Genomic DNA, 22,324 nt, shown 5'->3' on the forward strand with positions numbered 1-22,324 from the left:
GCAAGCCAGTGGGAAAATAATGTAATGACCAGCTAGCCATGCAGCTTCCAAATCAGTGATTTTAAAGTAATCTAAAAGCAAATGCTGTGATCTCCCCCTGCCAGATAGTCATCTGCGTTGATCTGGGGACATCTGAGAGCATTTTATGAGGCCAGATTTTTTCCCCCTTGGTCACAATCTCCTCATGTCCTTGTCTGCCATTTGTGTAACCATCTTGGGCCCTGCTGATTTTAGCTTTTTGAGTCTAGTTATTGAGACTTCTTGGTGGAAACATTCTGGCCTTGTGGTCTGCCTGGAGTTTAGGGACAAAGCTAGGGAAAGTACGTTTTTGATGAGTGACTAATTAAGAACCAGAGTGTACTTTTGCCTCTTTGAAGAGCGTCCTGTCTCACTAGTTTCTCGTCAAACTTCTTTGATTGTGGCTTCTTCCCTTCAGACACCCACAGACGCTCTCGGGTCGGGGTTCCCTCTGGCTCTAGAGCATTTCGTGGGTGTGATGGGATAGTGCAGTGACTATCAGCACCGAGTCTCTTCCTCCCGTGAGGCAGCCGATGGCCTTTGCTAGGTCACCATCTCCCACTGAAACGAGCCATTCCATTTTCCTAGGATGAAATGTCTTTTATTTTATTTTGGTTTTCCAAGACAGGATTTCTCAGTGTGGTCCTGGCTGTCCTGGAACTCACTCTGTAGATAAGGCTGGCTTCAAACTTATAAAGATTTGCCTGCCTCTGCCTCCCAAATGCTGGGATCAAAGGCGTGCACCACCATGCCCAGTGATGAAATGTCTTTTAAATGAAGTTATTTGTGGTGTGTGTGTGTGTGTGTGTGTGTGTGTGTGTGTTGTATTTAATTGGATGTTTTTGATTAACCAAGCTTGAAATGGTTTTTACTTTGCCTTTCAAACTTGTGTTTTAGGCAAATGAGTTAAAATGCTGGGGTTTATGTGCAAGGACAACATTTGGCACGGTGCTTAGACTAGTAGGATCCTTAATCACTGTTGGTTTTTCTGAGACTCCGGTGCACTCATCTGTTGACAGGCAGTTAGGATGGATGGAGCCGAGCTGACAGGTTGTTCATTCTTGCCCCGTGAGCTTGCTGACGAGAGGCCCTCAGGCAGGGTACAACATGACTCTGCAAATGTAACATAGGCATAGTAACAACACGTATTACATAAAACTGTCACAATGATTAAACGTTACAGTAGATAAAAGCACTTACAGGCATGTGTGACATGTCAAACAACTGAATACATACATCATTGTCAACATGACATGTGTGACAGGCACTGTGCCACGTGACTTCTGTGCAACTAACACAGCTCTTCAGTGGGGGGAGAAAGAGATCTGCTTACTTTTCAATATGAGAAAGATAATTTAGGGGAAATTACTATTTTTTACTCCTCGAACTCATTTTTAAAAATATTCTTTGAAACGAACATTGCACTTACCCCATGGGTTAAAATCTTTAACTCCCCTGTCCAAGTATTGTTTTCTTCAATTCATCTGCTCCCATCAGCTCAAACACACCTAGAAGATGCCATCTCTTTGGCATCTTTCTTACCCTTTCTTCTCTCTGTCTTGCTTTTGGCTCATGTGGCTTTTGATACAATTTCTGTTTCTCCATCCAATCTGCTCAAATACCATGCTCCAGAGTAGCTTCTGGTGTGAGTTCCAGATAAAGTGTTTACTCTCTGTAAACACTTATTTTAGGCTCGAAACTTAGGGTCTTTTCTTTCTGGTCTTAGCTGTTTGGATCATTTTCTTTTCTGGTCTCCTTTATGTGCAATTTCTTCTCACCTGCTCCAGCCCCTCATTTTTGCACCAATAGTCCTTCCTCCCTTCTCTCTGCAAAGCTGTTCTGCTTGCTCACATGACAGTCTCTCAACAAAATGTCGAAAAATATCTATGCTTAGACAAGTCCTATAGCTAGTCTGAAGCTCTCTTGCTTTTTTTTCAGTATCACCACCATTGTTAGCACAGCTGTGTTTTTCTGCTCCCACCCCAGTGCTAAGATATCCACATATGAACCTATAAAGTGTGTGTGTGGTGGGCTTTGTTGTTTTGGGTGGGTATCTATGACATGAATTGCAACAACTGTACTTACCATTCTGCAACTTGCTTCTTTCCCACCAATCTGTCCTAGTGATCTGCCCATCAACACACATCCCAAATACCACCGCTAGGTCCCCACACTTTGCAAGATCTCATTTATGTGGTGCGGTTTCCTCTCGTTACTGTCACCTGACCCAGGAACAGGAAGGTATGAGTTGTTTCCAGATATAACTGTACAACTATAGACAGCCCTATGAAGCCGAGACTTCAGTTTCATTGTCTTTAAAATGGAAGCAGTCATTTTCTGCCCTTCTTCTAGAACTGCATTGCTCCACCAAAACAATGTGCGTGAGAGAATTTACCTATTTACTTATACAAGGGTTATTGTACTGTGGAAATGTAGGATGTTACAATCCGACTGTCTGGATTCCTAGAAGTTTAAGTGGTATGGAATTTTAGGTTCATGAACTCATGATTACTTAGGCAAAAATACGTGAGGTCTGGCTTTAATTTCCCCAAACTGCTACATCAATTATTTGTGTTTTCTTTTCATAATAATAAAATTTGCCTTATAATGAGGTGGTATAGACATAACTTACACTTCCTTTTTTAAATGGGGAAGTGAAAGGAACATAAACACTTATTAGACCATGCATGTATGGTCTGCTACTCCTCCCTGTTATGAAAATTTTCACATATTCCCAAAGTTGAAAGAACCTGCTGAGATATCTGTAAACATGTGTGCAGAGCTGACACTGATGTTTTGTTGTGTTTGTTTTGTCACAAATCTGTCTGTTGATCCATCTTCTCACTCATCCGTTCATGTGTCTGATTTTGGGGGATATATTTCAATGTAACATACAAATATTAGTAAAATTTCTGGGCTGGAGAGATGGGGCGGCTGTCAAAGACTAGACTTGTAACCAAAAAGTCAAGTCAAATTTCCCCTTACTGGTACCAAATCACACATCTCAACTTACCAGACTTTAGCATCTCCCTATAGTGTTATTTTCCTTGGTGCAAGTGGGGTTCAATTTGATGTCACAAAAATCTTGGCACAGTACAGTATTTTTGCAGGTTCTTCTGTTATTGAAATAGTGAAACCCTCTTTTCAAACAAACTCTCCTGTTAAAAACCTGGCATGAAAAATCGACCGAAACAGAGCTTCCTTGGATGAAAGAGACATGGGGGCCTGCTACTTTTTGCTCCCTAGGTGGTCTCCAAGGCCCTTCCTGGATGGTTACAGTGCCATGAACTGTCCACTTCGGGTCAATTTATTAACCTCATAAACCCTGGCATGGTTATCTACAGCACAGGGCTTTATAAGTAGCTCTTTCCAAGCTAGTCACTTGTCTTTTCCCAGAGCACTGAGCCTTTTGCAGATCTTTTTTTTTCCCTTCCCAGCCTCTCTCAACAGAAAGCTTTCTTTTGTTATAATGAGTTCAGTACAAGAAGCTACATTTGAGACTGTGATATGAATGCCCGAAGTAAAAAAAAAAAAAAAAAAAAAAAAAAAAAAAAAAAAACAAAAAACCCACAATTGGAGGGGCTGTCGGTGAAATGGAAGGAGAGCAGAAAACCAAAAATGCGACCTCGCTAGAGAGCAAAGCACAGGAGCCTGGGCTAGCACGTCAGCATGCAGGCACATCTATCTTGCCATCCTCCAGGGCCTTTGCCAAGTCAGGCCTAAAAGTATCCCCAAGGAATTTCTGTGTCCTGTCACGAGTAAAGTCTGCTCTTGTGTGTGGACGAGGACAGAGCCTTTACTCTCTTCTACATGCAGCAGAAGACTGAGCAGACGGGGGACTCTTGGGTGGGAGCTAAGCCTGGGTCCAGGTCGGGCCAGAGTCACCTGAGCCAAGTGAATGTGTTGGAGAATAAATGTTAGAGCTATGGAGAGACCATGATTAGGCATCCCCATCTCAGAAGGAAAAGAATGGGTTGGGAGAATGGAGGGAGAATGCGGGGCTGGCTTGAGGGTTAGGTTATGAAGCAAAGAAGAGTTGGGCTGCAGCCTGTTCCATGAGGGGTCTCAGGTGCTCAGAGGTAATTCTAACTACATAAAAAATACTGCACTGTGGCTAAATACTATACTGTGGCTAGCTCAGCTAGCCTAAAGAAAGAAATTGTAGGTTGCAGATGGCTACTCAGTAAATGTTTATTAAAGGAAGGGGGGATGGACAGAAATAAGGGAGACACACACACACACACACACACACACACACACACACACAGACAGAGAGAGACCGAGAGCAGAGGACAGGATGGTCAGGGGTCTAGGACCATCGCTGTGAGGTTGTCATATAGAACTTGAATATAACTTCTTTATCAATAACTATTATTTTAAATATATTTTGACCACGACTCACAGTTTTAAAAGGGAGGGAAAGGCACTGCACAAGGATCAGAGCAAACCCATGTCCACCCACACTCACACACCAAGAGTCTTTTAAAATGCATCATGTTCTAACAAGTTTTATTCCATTCTTTGCCCCCCTTCCTAAAATACTGGTTTGTAACCCGCAAACCTAAAAATTCTAGGTTCAGTCTCTTTGGTCCTTTCTAGAACACATTTTTTTTTTTAAAGAATCTCTTCCCTTTCCAGAATTCTACCTCCTGTGTGCCCCCACGCCCCATCTCCTAAATGGGGATGAATAGTGTTTTAGGACCATCCGATTAACTCTGTCTTATAGGATGCAAACACAATTGCTGCTTTTGTGGTTGGCATCACTGCACTGTGACCTTGTTCACAGCAGTGGTCTTGAGAACGGGCCCTTAGCTGACCCTCCTCCCTCCCAGCCTTCGCTTCCTTAATCTCCTGCGCCTTCCTGTACCTTCAACGCGACCACCTTTCTTCTTTGTCCTTCTGAGGGTCACACTGTCACTTGACTACACAATCCAAAACCAATTTATTCCTTCTCCTCCTCTCGTTCATCTTTATTCCTTCCACTTTTGACTGAGTATATTTGATCTGTACTTCCTTAATAAGGATCTTTTTCTTCATTTATTTTATGCATGAATGCATTCACTTATTTAATCAGCCTTTCAAATTTCACTTGAGGAATGTCTTAATGATTAAAATACAAGCCCAGATGCTAAATGGGGAGAAAAAGGCATATAATTCTCCCTCTCAAACACCTTGAGGAATAGCAAAGGGCGTGGATTTGTACAGTGAATTGTCCAGGGCTTGAGGTAATAAGGTCACTGGATTGTGCCACGTGGGTAAAAGGTCAAGCTTTGGAGCTTTGTAGACCTGAATTTGAATTTTGGCTCTACCAGTTTCTAGCTGTCTGCTTTGGTGTGGATAATGCCAAATGCTGGTTTCTCCTTAGTTAAATGGTCGTTTTGGTAGTTGTGGTATGTGATAGTTTATCTTGACTGTAAACTTGATTGAGAAGTGCCTGAGAAATGGTGAAGCATGCCTCTACGTGTCTGTGAGGATTCATGAAGTGGAAGAGGACCCACCTTGAACCTCAGTCACACCACCCATGGTCGGGAGACCTGGACGGGATAAAATGGTAGGACAGAGCAGGCAAGCACAGACATTCTTTCTCGAGCCGTGATAGGGATGGCTCTGCTTCACTGTCTTCTCCCAGCTACTCATGTTGACTCAAACACCTGGAACATTGAGTCAAAAGTTCTCTTTCTGCAAGTTGTCTTATTCAGATGTTTGTTGAATCTGAGTGATGAAAAGTCTGAGTGATGAAAAGTCTGACTGATACAGTGTCATGGAGGTAACGTTAACATTATCTCATTTAACTCCACAAGTTCCTGTGTGCAAGGTACTGCCATTAGCCTTACAGATGAGGAAACTGAGGCTCTGAGACAAGAACTCAAATTTTCTCACTCGAGAATCCATGAGTCTGCACATAAAGCTACCTTACTTCTCTGAGTCACATAGAATTCGGGGTATAGTCCTTAATATCATAGACTGAGACCTAGTTTTCTAAACAATTTGCAGGGGTTATCACACACTCAACAAATTTGTTGCTCAGCTGGAATGGCACCATGTCAGTGTCTTGCTCAAGAGATGAGACTGTGTATCTGCATGATAGCATTCTCCTGTAAAAGTGACCTTGACTTGCCTGATACAATTATTGTCTTGGAGGTTCTACCACCTTCTGCTAACCTAGGCCTAGTCCTGGAAGCTTTTAGCCTCTGTACAATCTAACTTAGGCTTAGACTGTTTTCAGCTGCTGAGACTTACTGCTGAATAAGCTCACCCTTTCTTGTTCTTACTGAACTCTGGCTGGCTGGTTCAACTCAGCTGTTCTGGTTCAAATTCCTCTCCCAGCTGACTTATTCAGTCTAGCTTTTTTCTTCGCTTCTGAATTGCTCTGCTTGGCTTCAAGCTATCTTCAGCAATTTGCTCTAATCTTCTGGCTTCACCTCATTCTCTGTTTTGCTCAGTCTTCACCTGAGTTCTCTCTCTCTGCAACCTGTCTCTCTATGACTGTCCTGGTAAAACTGACCCCCACCCCCCACCCCATTGCACCTTAAGTAGCTTCCCTTCCCCCTCTTTTCTCATGTGAGAATTGGGCGTATCCTATTCTGTCAAATCTTTCTCGGATTTGTCTGTCACTTTTTCTGCCACTCAGTTAGACATCACTTTCAAACATGAGTGCATCCTTCTACAAACTATCTTTACCTTCATTGTTTGGGATTAAAGGCATGTACCACTATGCCTGAACCTAAACTTTTCTTTACCTGAAACTCAGATCTGCTTGCCTCTGTTTCCTGGATTAAAGGCGTGTTTATGTTTCAGCTGGATCACACAGACCTAGAAGGCCTTTGGGGGTGATCTCTTGCCAAGACAGCCATGTCCTGAATTAACACTCCTCTCCATTCTCCCCTGCAGACAATGAGGACATCAACAGATCATAATTACCATCAAGACTGTACTGGGCTCTGTACTGGGCAGCTTATACATGTGAGCTCCTGGTATCTTATAACACTGTGAAGTAGATGTTATTAGAAAATTAGCGATGGGAAGACTGTATGGATAGATGGTAAAAAAACACCGTTTAGCTGCTTCTGCTGCAAGTATTATCATTACCTGTAGGAGTAACAGCGGTAGTGATGATAAAGAATATAAGAGACTACACATGAACCCAAGTCTGTTTAGTGCCAGGGAGGTTTCCATCATGAAACCTCACAAAAAAAGTTTGGGCTCAGAGCAGCTTTGGACAAAGAGAGGCTAGTTTTTCTATGATGTATCTCATCTGATCTAAATCAGTTCTGTTCCAGCAAATGACAGCTCCAGCCCTTGATGCTACTCCAACTGTACTAGGATTGAGTGGCCTGTCATTTTCTTTACGGGAGTGGAATCCAGATGTTTCCTTCAGTGATGATACCTCTGTAACAAGCCTGAGACCTTAGCACAGCTGACCCTGTTGGAGGAGCCATTCTGAGCTTAGAACCCAGCATGTAGGCCCCAATACCTGACAACAGGAACAAAGACCCAGGTCATCAAAGACCTAGCCCATAGTTCCAGGATCTGGAAAAACCCCTCACTGTACTAACCTTGCTCTCTGGCTTCTGCAGTTTTGCTAACTGTTCTTGCTAGTTGAAGTATGTCAACCAGGATGTGGGTTTAGTGCATAAAAGGCAAATAACGGTGCAGCTTGGGGCTACATCATTTGGACAATTTCCCTGTGCAGTTGTTGGCTGGCAATGCAGTATTTCTGTTCATCTTGTTCATATGTGTTGTCTGGTGGAATTACATAACAACACCTCAGTCCTCCTGCCTGGATTCAGAGCACATTATTCTCTTATGCGGTAGATTAGTTACTTTTATGTGACTTTAAACAATTTAAAGGAAGAAGGACTTATTTGGGCGGTGATTTCAGAAGATTCAGTCTACCATGGCAGGAACAGCTCATGTTAGAGTAGAGAGGAAGTAGAGAGGGATACTGCAGGAAGACGTGAGAACAAGAGTCCTCCTACCTTTTACCACCTCCCGAATGACTCCGTCTATCATCTTACCAGTTTGTCAATGAAAGAATCCACTCATTAGGTCAGAGCTATCATGATTTAATTATGTCTGGAAATATCACACACATGCACACACACACACCCGCTAGAGATATGTATCACTAATCTTGCAGGTGAGTCTTAATCTAATCAAGTCGACAGTCAAAATTAACTACCACATCTGTATCTCTCCTGAGCCTTCAACAATGTGAGATGAGCACAGAGAATAAAAAGCAGCAAGTCTCAAAGCATGTCCTGCAGAAATACTTCTTCAGGATGTTAGCAGATGCTCAGCAAGCAGGGAGCAGCTGTCTATTCTCTTATCTAACTAGGTTGTTCTTCTCTGCTCCTCGGGAGAGGAATGCTCAATGTCCACTTTCTGCCTTTTGAACAGGAGGCTGGAGTTTCTGTGTCTCCAGCACTGAATATTGTTTTGTCTTCCCACTCCATTTCTGGTTCACTATGATGCTTATTTTGGTTTTTTTTATTCATCTTTTTTTTTTTTTTTTTCTGTTTTGGGACAAGGTCTTGCTATGTAGCCTATGCTGGCTTGGAACTCTCATTGCTCCTGCTTCAGCCTTCCCAGTGATGGCACTATGAGCATCTCCCACTGGTTCCTCTATAATCTTCTTGATATGCATTTTACCTCTCATTGATAGGCATGTATAGCATGTATATGATGCAGAGAAACATGCTTAAGGTGGTCGTTTTGGACCACGTGTCCAAGCCAGGCTTTGTTAGGGAGCTCTGTATTCTGTGACTATTAAGAGCAGACTGGCCCATGTCCTGCTTCCCTAACTCACGAGGCTGGGAGCTCAGCTGCTTCTGCCTCTCACTCTCTGACACTCACTTTGGAAAGCTTGCCAGTGACTGGAAATGACAGGAGGGCCCTTTAGAAGAACTAAACGTTATTTGGGTTGAGTGGGAGGGAGAACAGATGTTTCAGGAGCTCCTCACGCCTGAGTGTTCAAGGATGATAGGTGTTTCTGGAAACATGGAGCAGTTTCAGCTCTGCCGTGCTAGAAGACATGGAAAGGTTTGCCAAAAAAAAAGTTCTTCTAGAAATGTGACTGAATTTAATTTTCTTGGGATGGAGAGATGGCTCAGTAGATAGGAGTATTTGCTGTTCTTTCAGAGGACCTGAGTTCCATTTCTAGCACCTACTGGGGCCAATGGTCCCTCAGGAAGATTCCATAAGGCTGAGGGTTACCCAGAGGATAGACAAGACCCTGATGGCAAGGATGCTTAGAGCACACAATGGAAGAAGTCCAGATAGATAGCCTCTTGGCAAAGAACAGAAAGGTTGGCCTTGGGTAAAGAGATTTTTTTCTTTTTTCTTTTGTAACCAGACTTGGGATCATGGGCACAGAAAGAAACAACTTTCTATTGATGTCAGAACATACCTACCCTCAGGAGTCTGGGATACATCCAACTTCTGCCAGCTGAGGACAGCAAGGGAGGCTGACCCAAGCCTCACCTGGACATAGAGGTCAAAGGCCTCACTCTGAGGAGAGAAAGAATCTCAGTCAGGGAGAGGGTAGCTCCGTGTTGACAGCTCCTATATTGGACAGCTATGGATAGCCTTGGTCTGCACTTTGAACTTCTCTGTCTAGCTGACTGTTCTTCAATTTGCTCTTTGCTCAGCTCTCACCTCCTCATAGAAGTGCTGCATGGCTCTGTAGCCTGGGGGTATTTCTTCTTGCCTCTAGTGCCAACTGAAGAATTATGTAAGCACTTGCTGCCTGCCTGTCCTTTCCAGACAATGAGCTCAGTGAGGGCAGGGCTGTCTCTTCCTTACCATTCTCTCTCACTGTGTGGAACCTTCCATTTATGGACACTCACCCAGGAAACAGCAGTATCTGTTGGAAGGATGAATAAAAGAGCCTTGCCAAAGGACTTCAGGACTTCAGTGAGATGACTACGTACTGTCACTTCCACAAGTTCAAAGACTCTGTGTGTAGTTTTTAGCTAGGCTCTTGATCTCAATCAAAATAAAAGGGTTGCAACAATGAAAGAAGAAAGATATGGGAATATTTAAAAAGCAGATCAACACCATTCCCCATGTCATTTGGGGCCAGCTATCCTGCAGACATGAAATGTGCTCGGAGTGTGGTCAGCTGATGAAGCTGGACAGAAGGGAGTCCCTAAGCTATGCTCTCTGTAGTTAGCATGGGCATATCCATCCTACCTGCTGCCCGGGATTCTGCCAGTCTAGCCGTGCTCAGGTGGAGGTGACAGTAATGATGCAGGTGACTGTGCCATCACATCTGCAAGGAGCCATCTCCTTGATAAGTCAGCAGAGCGTGTCAAAGTGAATGCAGAATTCAGGTCGGCTAGGAACAGCCGCTGTGCTGTGAGAGCTCTTTGTTTCTCGCTGGCATGTGGGTGCACAGCCTTTGATGTTAGAATTTTGGCTCATTAATAACTAATTTACATTTCCCAGACAGCAAATTGTGATCTGACACAAATTTATAAAAGAACTCCAAATGGTGAAACTCTTTTATACAATGAGTCCTTTGTGGGCTCTTTCTCTCTCTCTTTCTCTCTAACTTAAGGAGTTTGTGATTAAAATTTTAATGCAATCATTGAAGTCTCCCGGGCTACTTGAAAATAAAGTAGCATCTTATTTCCTCCTCTTCAGAGATCATGACAACTGGCTGCTCCTCTGTAAATGGCTGTAAATGCTACAATCGCTTTCTCGTCTGCTCTGAGCCTCAGATAAACTAGGGTGCTCCCAGTGGGCCAGAAAAGTGACCCAGTCAAAGGTTGAGGGCAGTTCATCCTTTGGCTTTGGGAACTTCTCTGCAGGTTTCCAGATCAGCAGATTTCATTTCCCTTAAGATTGTTTCCTTGGCTCCTGAGACTCCCTTGGGGACTCTCAGATGCCTAAAGCCAAAACCTGAATTATTCTAAAAGCACAGATAGCAGGCTGAAGTTACCAATCCTGTTGGCGACCTTCTTGGAAGGCCAGTTGCTTCATAGAAACTATGGTGGGTTCTTGATGGCTGGTTTTAACTGCCAATTTGACATAACCCAGGATCACCTGGGAAGAGAGTCTTAATGAGGAAGTATCTAGATTTGCTTGGCTGTGGTATGTCTGTAGAGGATTGACTTAACTGACTTAATGTCTACAGGGATTAATGTACGAAGATCCATCCCACTGTGGGCAGCACCAATTCCCTCGGCAAGGGATCCTGAATAATAAAAGAGAGGAGAAAGTTAGCTAAGAGAAAGCAGGTAAGTAATGACATATGAGTTTAGTCTCCTTCCACTCTTAATTGTGGCTGTGATACTTTAAGTTTCTGCACTGACTTCCCCAAAACAATGAATGGTAACCTGGAATTGTGAACCAAATAAGCCCACCCACCCCCCTTTTCTCTAAGTTGCTTTTTATTACAACAGCAGAAATTTAACATGGGTTTTCCATACTTTGTGTTTCTTTGGGTCATATGAATGCCAAGAGGAGTCACAAACTGGCTCTTGGAAGACAGTTAGGTCTCTCTCTCTTCCCCCTCTCCCCGTCTCCCTGTCTCTCTGAATATCTGTCTTTGTGTCTCTATCTTTTTGTGTCTCTGTCTCTGTCTCTGTCTCTGTCTCTCTCTCTCTCTCTCTCTCTGTTCCCCAGTCATTTGTCTCTGAGAAAGGCTTTTGTCTCCCAGTGTGCTGATGACTCACAGCTCAGTGGGGGAGGTAGGGCAAGGCTCACCTTTGTGCCAGAATAAGAGAGTGCCATGTGTGTCCAGCCACCTGGAAAGAGCTCCCCTAAGTGACAAAAAAGGTCTGTGTGTGGATCAGTCAGCTGGCTGTGGGCAGGGCAGTAGGGTGGAGCTACAGAACAAGACCAAGAGTAGCTCTCTGGTTGTGTCACTTCCGGCAAAGGACTTGGCTCTACTGAGCTTCTCTTTGCTTGAAGAAATACTATAGGCAGCAGCCATAGGCTTGTTGTGAAGTGGAAACAGCCAGGAAGGAAAGGTCTTTAAACTGACTCTACTTGAGGTCAGACTGTAAATGGTCGACACAGCAGGGGCCAAATTGAGACGACATGCAGGGAAGCAAGAAGCTGCTGGTTCCCCATAGTATTTTAATAACAGAAAGAATGCATTAGGAATTCCAGGCAAGATTTCCACCTGGATACAGTCCCAGATTCAAATTTATCTGTACATGCCTTTGGAATAAGCCTTTCACAGGAAGGCTTTTTTTTTTTTTTCTCTCTCCAAATTCTTTTTACCACTGAAGGCATCTGAGGTTTGTCTTCCCAGCTTTGGTTGTAAAAAGGAAGAAATCAGAGAGCCTGCTTAACCGAGTGTAGTTCTGTAGAAAGCTAAGAAAATACCATTGCCTTTGGGGGTGGTTTTTAAAATGCAAACAAAGAAGCTTACCCCGGGTGGGGCACCCGCCACACCTGGTCCTCTTCTGTGGCTTGGGCATGTGGGCTGGGGAGCAGAGAGAACTTGATTGACTCATTTTTTTCTTTCCTAGTCTAGACCACAGTCTATCCGACTCTGAGTGATATCTGGACTCTGTTTTCCCGTGATAATGTGACTGGGACTGATTGTAGTGTCCCTAGACCACTTTGAGAACCACAAGGAATGAAGGAACCACTTTCTGTGTGTCTTGATCATTATAGGTTCTAGAACATCTTGGGCGTTTAAGGATGAACACTACTGTCATGCTTATTAGTTTTATTCCCTCGGGTCCTGAATAGCTTAACAGACACCTGGTGGGGGGTGTGTGTTTGTGCATTTCGTGTGCTCATGCGCTTGTGTGAGTGTGTGTGTGCAATGGCCTTAGCTCTATCTTTTAGCCTTAGATAGTGGCCTAGTGGGATGGGTTACTGTTAATGCATGTAAGGACCCAGGAGGGGTCCTTATTATTTGCACCTGTGGTAACGACAGGTGCAAATAATGGCAAGGGAAAACTTTTATCTAAGCATATCTGCTTTTTCCTTGGCCACCGATCGTAGCTTCCATAAGAATTTGGACCACGGGGAGGCTTTGGAATGGTGTCTGTGAATAACATACACAGCAGCTGTGACTTGTCCAATAGGCTCACGCAGCAAGATTTAAAAAAAGATCTGGTTATGTGGTGGAGATGGAAAATCCTCTGGGTGACAAGGAAGCCATCAATGAGGTGGTAGTCCAGGCCTCGACAGTATGTCTTGCCGTGTGGGTCATTGGGTTGGGGCTGGAGGTTTGGTTTCCTGACACTCATCTCACATTCAGAGGGGCCTTGCGCCAGACCACTGCCTGGTTTTATAAGTCTGCAGAGGGTCAAGGCTGCATTGCAGGCCTCAGTGCTTCCAGGATGCTTCTGGAGTGTTTAAACCTGGTTTAGGTGGAGCCCGGTAGAGAATTCTTCCCGTGCTCTTTGAAAACAGGCGGCTGTGGCAGACTGGGCTTTTCATTCACAGTCTGGATTGCTGTGTCCATATAACTTCAAAGTGCTTTTACTCTGGAATATGACACACATGTGTAGCTTGTGTTAGCATCAGTCTTGCACTTATCTGGGGTCCTGGTGCTCTGCTCAGTGCCTGGACACAGCTGTAAGCCAACTCTCAGAGCTCATGGGCTATTTCCCATGTCATCATCAAGCCCACCTTTGACCTCAAGTGGGTTCCTCATAATTACAGCCTCGTCTCTTCTTTCCCTGATGTGAAATTCAGGGAAATGACTAGGCCATTCTTTGATTTCGTGCTTTTAAAACAAATCTGCCTAGTCATTCATAAATGGAGGATTTGTTGTGTGGAGTGGGTTTTATCTGTTATCAGACAGTGATGATTACTTCCATAGAACAGTGATTGGTTGTTTCTCCTGAATTTTGGGGGGCTATTGGGGATCTCCTTTACTCAGCCTCTGGGTAGAGCTCTGATTTGCTAAGGCAAACTCAAAGAATACATAGCAGAGGCTTCCCTAAGGACTTCGGTATAGGTTTAGAAAGACTGTTTCGTCTTCTTTCTGTTATTACACGAAGTATAGCCTTGATTCTGATAGAAGGTTTCTGCGGTAGTCTAGAAGACATTTATAATTATTTCTGAGTAGACTTGCTTCTCCATGCAACCATTCTGGTAGATATTCTTGAGCACTTCGTGTATGGTGAGGAACAGATTGAACGAATGAAAAAAATGCCGAGTTGGGAGTCACCGGCTCTGGATTTGGAAGACAATGTTTTGTAAAAGAGTGTGGGCTTCAGACCCAGATACCAAGAAGGAAACCTTAGCTCAGCAACCATGTGACTGGACCAGCTTTGGGTTTCTTGGCTATGAAATGGGGCTATGGCTATCTCACAGAGTGTGGTTAAAGGGGTCATTATCAAGTTGCTGCTTTCTGGATTGGTATCTGGTATCCCTGGTCCCAACCTATCTCCTGGATTTGAGATCTCAGTCACCCTCGGATGGTCCTCGTCCTCCTACACGTCTGATTTAGGGAAGGGTTTCATTATTCCCCAGTTTCCAAACCATATGCCTGCCGTCACCCACGTGTCTTTCTCTGTCTCTCAACCTGGAATATCCTACAAGTTACCTAATCTTTTGAATTCTGCTTTCCCAGTTGTTACCATTCTCTTTCTCCTCATTTCTGTCCAAAGCCACTCCTTCATGCCAGCTTTTCAGCTCTTGTCCAGGTCACAGAGCTGTGCACCATTTTAAATTTTATACGACCACAAGAGAAAATCACCTTGTGTCAGTCAGCTTTTGAAAACCTTCAACAGTCCTCCATAAATTTCCATAGGAAGTTAATCTTCTTTGACCTGTAAAAACTGGATCCCCATGTAGAGTCCCTTCATTCTTTCTGTCTGGGTTCTTGTCTTCATCCAGCATCCAGAAGCAGTACTCCGGGCTCTGTCTGAGAGCCAAGCTCTGACTCTCTTCTCTCTGCTTGAAATACTTTGTCATGACCCATGTGCTCTTAGCTACTGCTCAAGAATCAATTCCGGGGTCAGCTTTTCCTGGAAGAGGTTCTTGAACTTTCTAGTCCAAGTTAGAGCTCTCCTTTCTGGACTGCCATTTCATAGACTGAAGTGGTTTTGTTTTCTTCTGGTTGGTATGCCCTTGAGGTTAGAAACTGTTCTCAGCTTGCCTACATGAGACACTATCACAATGCCAAGCAGAGACGAGCCACATGGACATCTAGGGTGTCTTTATGGAATGAATGACCAGACTGTATTGGAAGTAACTGGTGAAGAATCTGGCTTGTGGGAGGAACTCCTCCAAAGGTTCCTTACTTTGACTTTGCCACTAAATAGCTAGCCCTCTTGGATAAGGCCTTGTTTTCTCTTGGCCTCAGGTTTTTCATATGAAGTAAAATCCATAGATAATTTGACAGGAAAACTTGCACAGAGCTTCAGGTATCCATACAGTGTAAATCTGTAACTGAAAGAACTAAAATGAACAGTGACTTATAATAATAAAAATGTATATATTCCATAAGAAAGTGTACAAAAGTATACAATGAAGTGGCCAGATGCTTGTATCTGCTTGTAAAGAGTGACTCTCGTTTGCAGAACAGTATGACAGAATTGTGTTTGACATTTACTTTAAATTTCTTATTTTGGAATAATGGCTAAATGAAAAAAAATTTACAGAAACTAGTTTGGCCAGCTGTCCCTTGACTCTTGGTGTTGATAACCCCTTCCATCTCCAGGAGGAACCATGGCAGAAGAGGGACAGAAGACATTGGAGAGCCAGAGGTTGGGGAGGAACAGAAAGTGTCTTCTGACCTTTGTACTCGTGAACTGGATCCTGACAACTGTGAAGGCCTGCACAAGGCCTGTCCACGATCGACCCAATCAACACTGCAGCTTGGGAGGCTAAGACTTAGGAGCTCCTGCCTTGAGCTGAGAAAGCATTGACAGCTGATGGCTTATGGGTGAGGGGTAGTCAGTTTTCTTTAGGGTGTGGCCTCTCTTAGGTCACCCACGTGCCATTTAATGGCCCCACACCCGTGAGTACGTGGGGAGTACTAACGGGTCTCAGTAGTTTATAAAAAGAAGAAGGAAAAAAAGAGAGAACATTTAAGTTAGGAGAGGGCTGTTGAGTGGATCTAGGAGGAACAGGGGGGGTGAATATGATGAAATGAGCTGTATGCATAGATGAAATTGTTAAGGAATTAATAAAATTAATTCAAATAAGCTAGTAAAAGAGAATGGTGCCAGTGAGACCCCTATATGGGCCTGAGTGTCTATTGGTAAACTCAGCTGCAGAACTGAGAATTCTAACCACAGATGGTAACTTTCCGAGAGATGTGTTAGCTCTGCCAGAGGCACAGGCTCGCCAGTGCAGCTGCCCAGAAAGGAGTCACGCAACTTCACACCCTTACCTTGAGAATCTGCTGTTTGCCAAATGCCTCACTTGTATTTCATCTCAAGGATTCAAGGATCTGTTGGGCTGTGAAATTTTCCAAAAATTTCCAGTGGTGAGTCCGAGGTATAGGGATAGGTCTAGGTATACAGAAGATTACGGAGATGACACCGTGGAACTTGTCTTCTCTCACATTGTTTGTGTTCTTTCTGCTCCACCGCCATATTTGTACAGCCACTCTGGTGCTGCTGAATCAAAAACTAAAGAGAACGCCACATTCCCGGCAAGACAGAATTCCAGGTACGACATTCCTGATGCGGAAAGATGGCGTTTATTATCTTATAGTCTCAGCGAAGTTTGTACACAAAAGTTTATTAATTATCACAGTTTCTCTCTGACAGTCATTGTGGAGTGGGTAATATACACGTGTTGTCAAGTATAATCAAACTGTGGAAACCTCCTTACTTTGCGAAGACCCACCCTCAGGCATACTGGAATTTTGTACATGGTAAAAACAGAATAGAAATTGCAGCCTCGCACTTCGCACTTGAGATGAAAGGACATTTAAATGGAAGGCTAAGCTTTTTCTCATTTTTTTTTCTGTTGTTATGAACCACTATGGATAATACTGTATTACTGGACATGGTCATGTCTTTCCTGCACTTCAGCCACCCTCAGGGTGAAGTTAGACTGTTCAGGGAAGCTAACAGAGACTGTAAAGTATTTTGAATCCGCTTATGCTGAGGCTATGTTAATTACGTTGCAGAGAAATGGACAAAAAGGCAACAATACATCATGGCTTTAGGATTTTTAAGCTTATATTTCTGAAGGCCAAATACCTATAGCCACTATTTGTTTTGTCTTCTTTACGGGCTAATGTGTAAATGAACATTCTTTCTGCATGTTTTTGTTCTTTTCTCTTTTTTCTTTCTCTTCTTCCTCTTTTTTTCCTCACCCTTCCATACTCCCTTTTCTCATCCTCTCTCCCTCTACCAGTCCAGCTAAGCCCCTGGTTTTTTTGTTTGTTTGTTTATTTGTTTATTTTTATTTTTTATTCATTACACTTTATTCACTTTGTATCCCCCCATAAGCCCCTCCCTCCTCCCCTCCCGATTCTACCCTCCCTCCCCTTTCTTTATGCATCCCCCTCCCCAAATCCACTGATAGGGGAGGTCCTCCTCTCCTTCCTTCTGATCTTAGTCTATCAGATCTCATTGTCATCTTCTGTGGCCTGGTAAGGCTGCTCCCCCTCAGGGGGAGGTGATCAAAGAGCAGGCCGATCAGATTATGTCAGAGGCAGTCCCTGGTTTTAATACTACTTTACGCATCACATTCTTCTTCTTGTGTTGTGTCTCTGTTGCTGCTGAGTCTGCCCTATCTAGGCTGCATTTTCCCCTCACTATTTTCTAACATATCACCGAGTTCTCTAAAAGCCATGGTTATTATTGGAGAAGAAAACAAGAGCAGACTGTAGACAACTTATCTTTTGCAGTTATGCTGACTCAACATTCCTGTTGCAGCTGTTATTTATATATTTATTTGTTTGTTTGTAGACTGAAGAACCCTGTAGGTATAGAATAGTGGGAAACAAATCTAATTGTATTTGGCACCTCTCTGCGGCAGTTTCCCGTAATTCTGGATTAAACAGCTGTTGCTACTATCACCAACCACACAACCGGGCCAGGCTCTCCTCAACCACAGAAGTTTACAGACTCAGAACTGTCTCCTCAGCATTGAATACATGGGACTGCATTGTGCTTCTGAGCATGCGTAAAATCAGAGCCTTTTTATGAGATGCTTCAGTCTGGGGCTAAAAGGCTTCAAAGGCTTACAGTCCAATCCACAGGCTTCGAAGAGACTTGGTGGCGTGGTGGTAGGAAGCTTGGGCTGCCACGGGGAACTGCATTACTTCAGTCTTCATTGCCAGCTGCAGAGCAAACATGGCCACTGGTGCCTTGACTCATGCATGTTCTCTTTGCATTCAGAGAGACTGGCTCATTTTGTTCTGTGTTTAGGCAACTTGTCTCTTTCTCTCTCTTCATTTACTTATAACCACAATGACTTTTGTCATTGCATTTGCTGTTGTGAAAATTGAATTCTAAGTAAATAGTGTGGTTATGTACTACGGCGTAGGCCATTGTAGTTAACATCAGAGCTATGTGACCTTTCTGTCTTCTGCAGTAGATGAACTGGAAGGTGAGCATCCTGCTAACCATTCACTACCTAGTCCCTTGACACAGTCTCTTGCTGAGCTTGGAACTGGGCTGATGAGGACCAAGCGCTAGAGTTCCTCATGTCTCCCATTCCCAGCCCTACCCACCCCGGGCCCACACCTTGTGATGGGGTTACAGGTATGCATGACCAGGTCCAACTTTTTACATGGGTCATGGGAATTTGAACTCCGGTCTTTATACTTGGACTGAGCTTTCTCCCTAGCCTAGTGGGGGAAAGCTGATCTTTTTATTGATTTGGCCAAGGATATCTATAAAATAGGAAATCAGGCGTCAGGAAAAGTGAACTCTGACCTCTGTAATCATTGTGGGAGGCTTAATTCATCGAAATTATGTCATCAAAATATACAAACAGGTGCTGCATTTTAGTTGAATTCTTTCTCAGGAACTCCCCCCAACCCCTGAAGGCCTGTTTAACAAAGCAGGGCTTCTCTTTCCAGGGACACCTTTGCTAGAGGGGAAAACGCTTCCTCATACCCCAACATGGCTCACTCTTAGTAACACACCATCAAGAAGACATTTGAGCAGGTAAAGTTGCAAACATATCTACAAACAGCATCGTTGGCATAATGTTTAGCTTTGTTCTCCGAGTCAGAAGTATGACTCTGGGAGCCAGCTTTCTGTGTTCCGCCTTCACAGCTTTGGGAGGATCTTGAGAAAACGCCAAGCTTTAGGGGAAGCTGAGAGTTTGCCCCAGTAGGCCTACTTTCTGTCTCCTCTAGCCTCTGTGTTCTTGGCATTGGTAGTGGATTTTTGCTTGTGTCTCTTCCTCCAAAGAAAACAAGAAGCCAAGTTACCCATCCAGTTTTTATTTCACCAGGGGGAAGAGAGCTTTGTTACTTTTGCCTCATGTTCCCAGAAGAGAAACTAAATACAATCAATGTGCAAATTTAAAAATTAAGTCAAATACTTTGCCAGTTTCTTCTTTTTCACAGGCTTGTATTCTGAAGAACCAGTGACCTAGTTTAGAGCCCAAATAATTCCTCTTAATAGGAAGGAAATATAAGTGACACATTGGTGAGTGGCTTGAACTCCGCGAATGTCACTGTGCTATTTTCATCACTTTTCCAGAGCGGACCTCCTTCGAGCGCCCTTGCTTCCCCTGAACCTCACTTCTAGAACTATGGTTTTCTTTTTTTTAATTAAAAAAGTTTTCATTGAGTGTGAGAGATGTGCCGGTGTCATAGCATGCGTGTGGAAATCAGGGGACAACGTTGTGGGGTTGATTCTCTCGGCTTCCCTGTGGGGTCCAGGGGCTGAACTCCAGGCCTGCACGTGGACAGTTTTGCCTGTTGCCGCGTCTCTTCAGCCTCGGTTCTAGAGCTTTCAATGGGATTAGGGATGCGTGTGCACGCATGTGCCTGCTTCCTCCTGCAGGCGCTGCCTTGCTAGAGAGAATGTGTGTTCTCTCGCACCACCTACTACACGGTTTTATCGCCGGAGGACATCCGTTCACTTTGTGGAAGTGACTTTTGTCCAGGTACTAAGAGCTCTGTAGCAGCTTGATCGAAGAGGTCGGTGATTCCTGAGTCACACGCACTGCACTGAGTCCTCACCGAACTGTTAGGATGTCGCCCTGAGGATCGGTTAACGTTGCCAGGCTCTGACAACGGTTGCATACTCAATGGCGCAATAAAACTAAAGATGAGCAGAAGCTTCGACAGTTCTCGCAGGAGTGAGCGGCCACGTGACTCACCCAGACGTCTCTGTCTCTCTACTAACATTAAATGCATCTTTGGCAAAGGTTGAATTTTCCAAATCTGACTAGCCTCCATGAAGACAAGCGTGCTTATTGGAAATGTGGATTGATGTGGAAAAGAAAACGAGGGCACAGTATCTTCCCCCTGGAAGTGAGTCACATGCTATAAAATCTGATGCAAGTTTTAAAAATTTCATGGTAGCCCATGACAAAAAGACGCAAGTAGGAGGGTTTTAAACTTAAAATTTTCCGTATTTATGTTGAGTGTGTGTACGCGGGCCCGTGTGAGGTGTATGTGAGTGCAAGGGGGTGCCTGCCATGACATGTGTGTAGGCGGTCGGAGGATGACCTCAGGTGCCAGAGTTCACCTTCCGCCTCGTTTGTCTCTGGTGTTCACCCCACCATATGCCAGACTAACTGGTCCGGAAGGTTTCAGGCCTCCTGTTGTCTCCATGTCCCAACTGGCTGTCAGAACGTGAGGAAGGCAGACACGTATCGCCGCATCTGTCTTTCTGACAAGAGTTCTGCAAGACTGAACTTAGAGCCTCCTGCTTGAGCAGTGACTGTTGAACCCACTGAGCCATCCCTCAAGGCCCAAGAAACTTTCAAAAGCAGTCTGATCTAAGACGCAGACCTGGGTGCTAAAGAGCTAGGAACGGCAAGACAAACCTGAGTGTCGGCACCTAAGATTAAAGAGAGACATAAATAAGATAACGCATACACTTTAAAACCGTTTTGGAAGGATATGGAATACTTGCACAACCCTGACGCTGAGATAGATCACACAACTGAAATATTCAGGACAGGGAATGAGTGGTGTATGGACACTTACAAGGATCAGTGGAACAAACGTAGAATACAGAAATAGATTAGTAAGTATATCACCAATTGCTTTTCGATGAAGATTCCAAGTTAAGTTATTTCTCCCACTACTGGGAAAAGATGAACTTTGACACCTAACATGATTTACCAAAATTAACTCAAAATCTATCCCAGACTTAAGCATAAAAACTAAAATGATAAAAAAGGAGACAGGAGAAATCATTTGTGACTTTAGAGAGACAAAGATTTCTTAGGTAAGACACAAAAATTAAAACCATAAGGTAAAAATTGGTAAAGTAGATTTTATCAAAATAAGAACTTAAGTAAGACCCCGTGACAGGGTGACAGACTGGGAGAGCACAATATAGATCACAGCAGAGACATCTGGTCAGAAAATGTGAACAAAAGGAATTGTTTACCCAGATATACCAATGGCTGATAAGCAAACGGACCCTTACAGGACAGTCATCGCTGAAATGTCAACAAACCCATGATGTGGAATTAAGATGTAATGACCCTAAGCATTGGCGAAAATCTGAAAGAGCTGTAGCTTTGCACATTTGTAACTGAGAAGTCAAAGGCTGCTTAAACAGGCTAACCACCCCAGCAAAGCCACCCTCAGGCAGTTATACAAGGGACATCGAAACAAAGGTGTGTCTACTGCTGTGTGCATGCCATTACAAATTACAAGCAAAACAGAACACCCCTCAAAACTACCTGTGACTTTAAGTAACCCTTTATCTATACTTTGTTTTTTAGTGCCGGATGCAGAAAATGTATGTATACATTTGTCAAAATTCTTTCAAGTGAGCACTCCTGAATTCATTAGTTCAGTGTAAACTATACCTCAATAAAGATATTTAAAGATACACAACAAAGAAGTCCTTATTAATCTATGGCGCAAGGCAAGTCTCGTCTTTGTGAATATGCTTCCATTCTTGTACTTATTTAAAGTAAGGGTTTTTGTTTTGTTTTGTTGTTGTTGTTTTTGTTTTGCATTTATGGAAGAAGTCAGATGCTAACCTTTCACCTCAGGGAGGGATGAAGCAGTCCTTTGTCTCTCTCGCTTGAAGAACCATCCCATCCCTTCTCTCTCTTCTCTTGGGGACTGCTTGTTCCAGATATGTGTTCTGGAGTGACCTCCAGTTGTGACGGGCTTCTTGCGTACCCCACATAACTGTACTCCCACCGACTGTGTGTGGAAAATTCTGACTCAGTGGAAAGCATAAGAGTGCTGGAAGAGCGAAGCCTCCAG

The 22,324-nt window shown here is 43.8% G+C and overlaps 1 long non-coding RNA gene across 1 annotated transcript; it reads right to left on the bottom strand.

The window, feature by feature from the left end:
• Window positions 1-607: 607 nt before the first annotated feature.
• LOC132652214 (uncharacterized) lies at window positions 608-10,538 on the bottom strand. Its single transcript, XR_009589694.1, has 3 exons — window positions 10,213-10,538; window positions 9,432-9,528; window positions 608-1,131 (listed from the first exon to the last, which is right to left on the bottom strand). It is a non-coding gene; the product is annotated as an uncharacterized LOC132652214 (long non-coding RNA).
• Between the last annotated feature and the right edge of the window lie 11,786 nt (window positions 10,539-22,324).

This window comes from Meriones unguiculatus, chromosome 2 (genome assembly GCF_030254825.1).
Source record: "Meriones unguiculatus strain TT.TT164.6M chromosome 2, Bangor_MerUng_6.1, whole genome shotgun sequence".
NCBI classification, from domain to species: Eukaryota; Metazoa; Chordata; class Mammalia; order Rodentia; family Muridae; genus Meriones; species Meriones unguiculatus.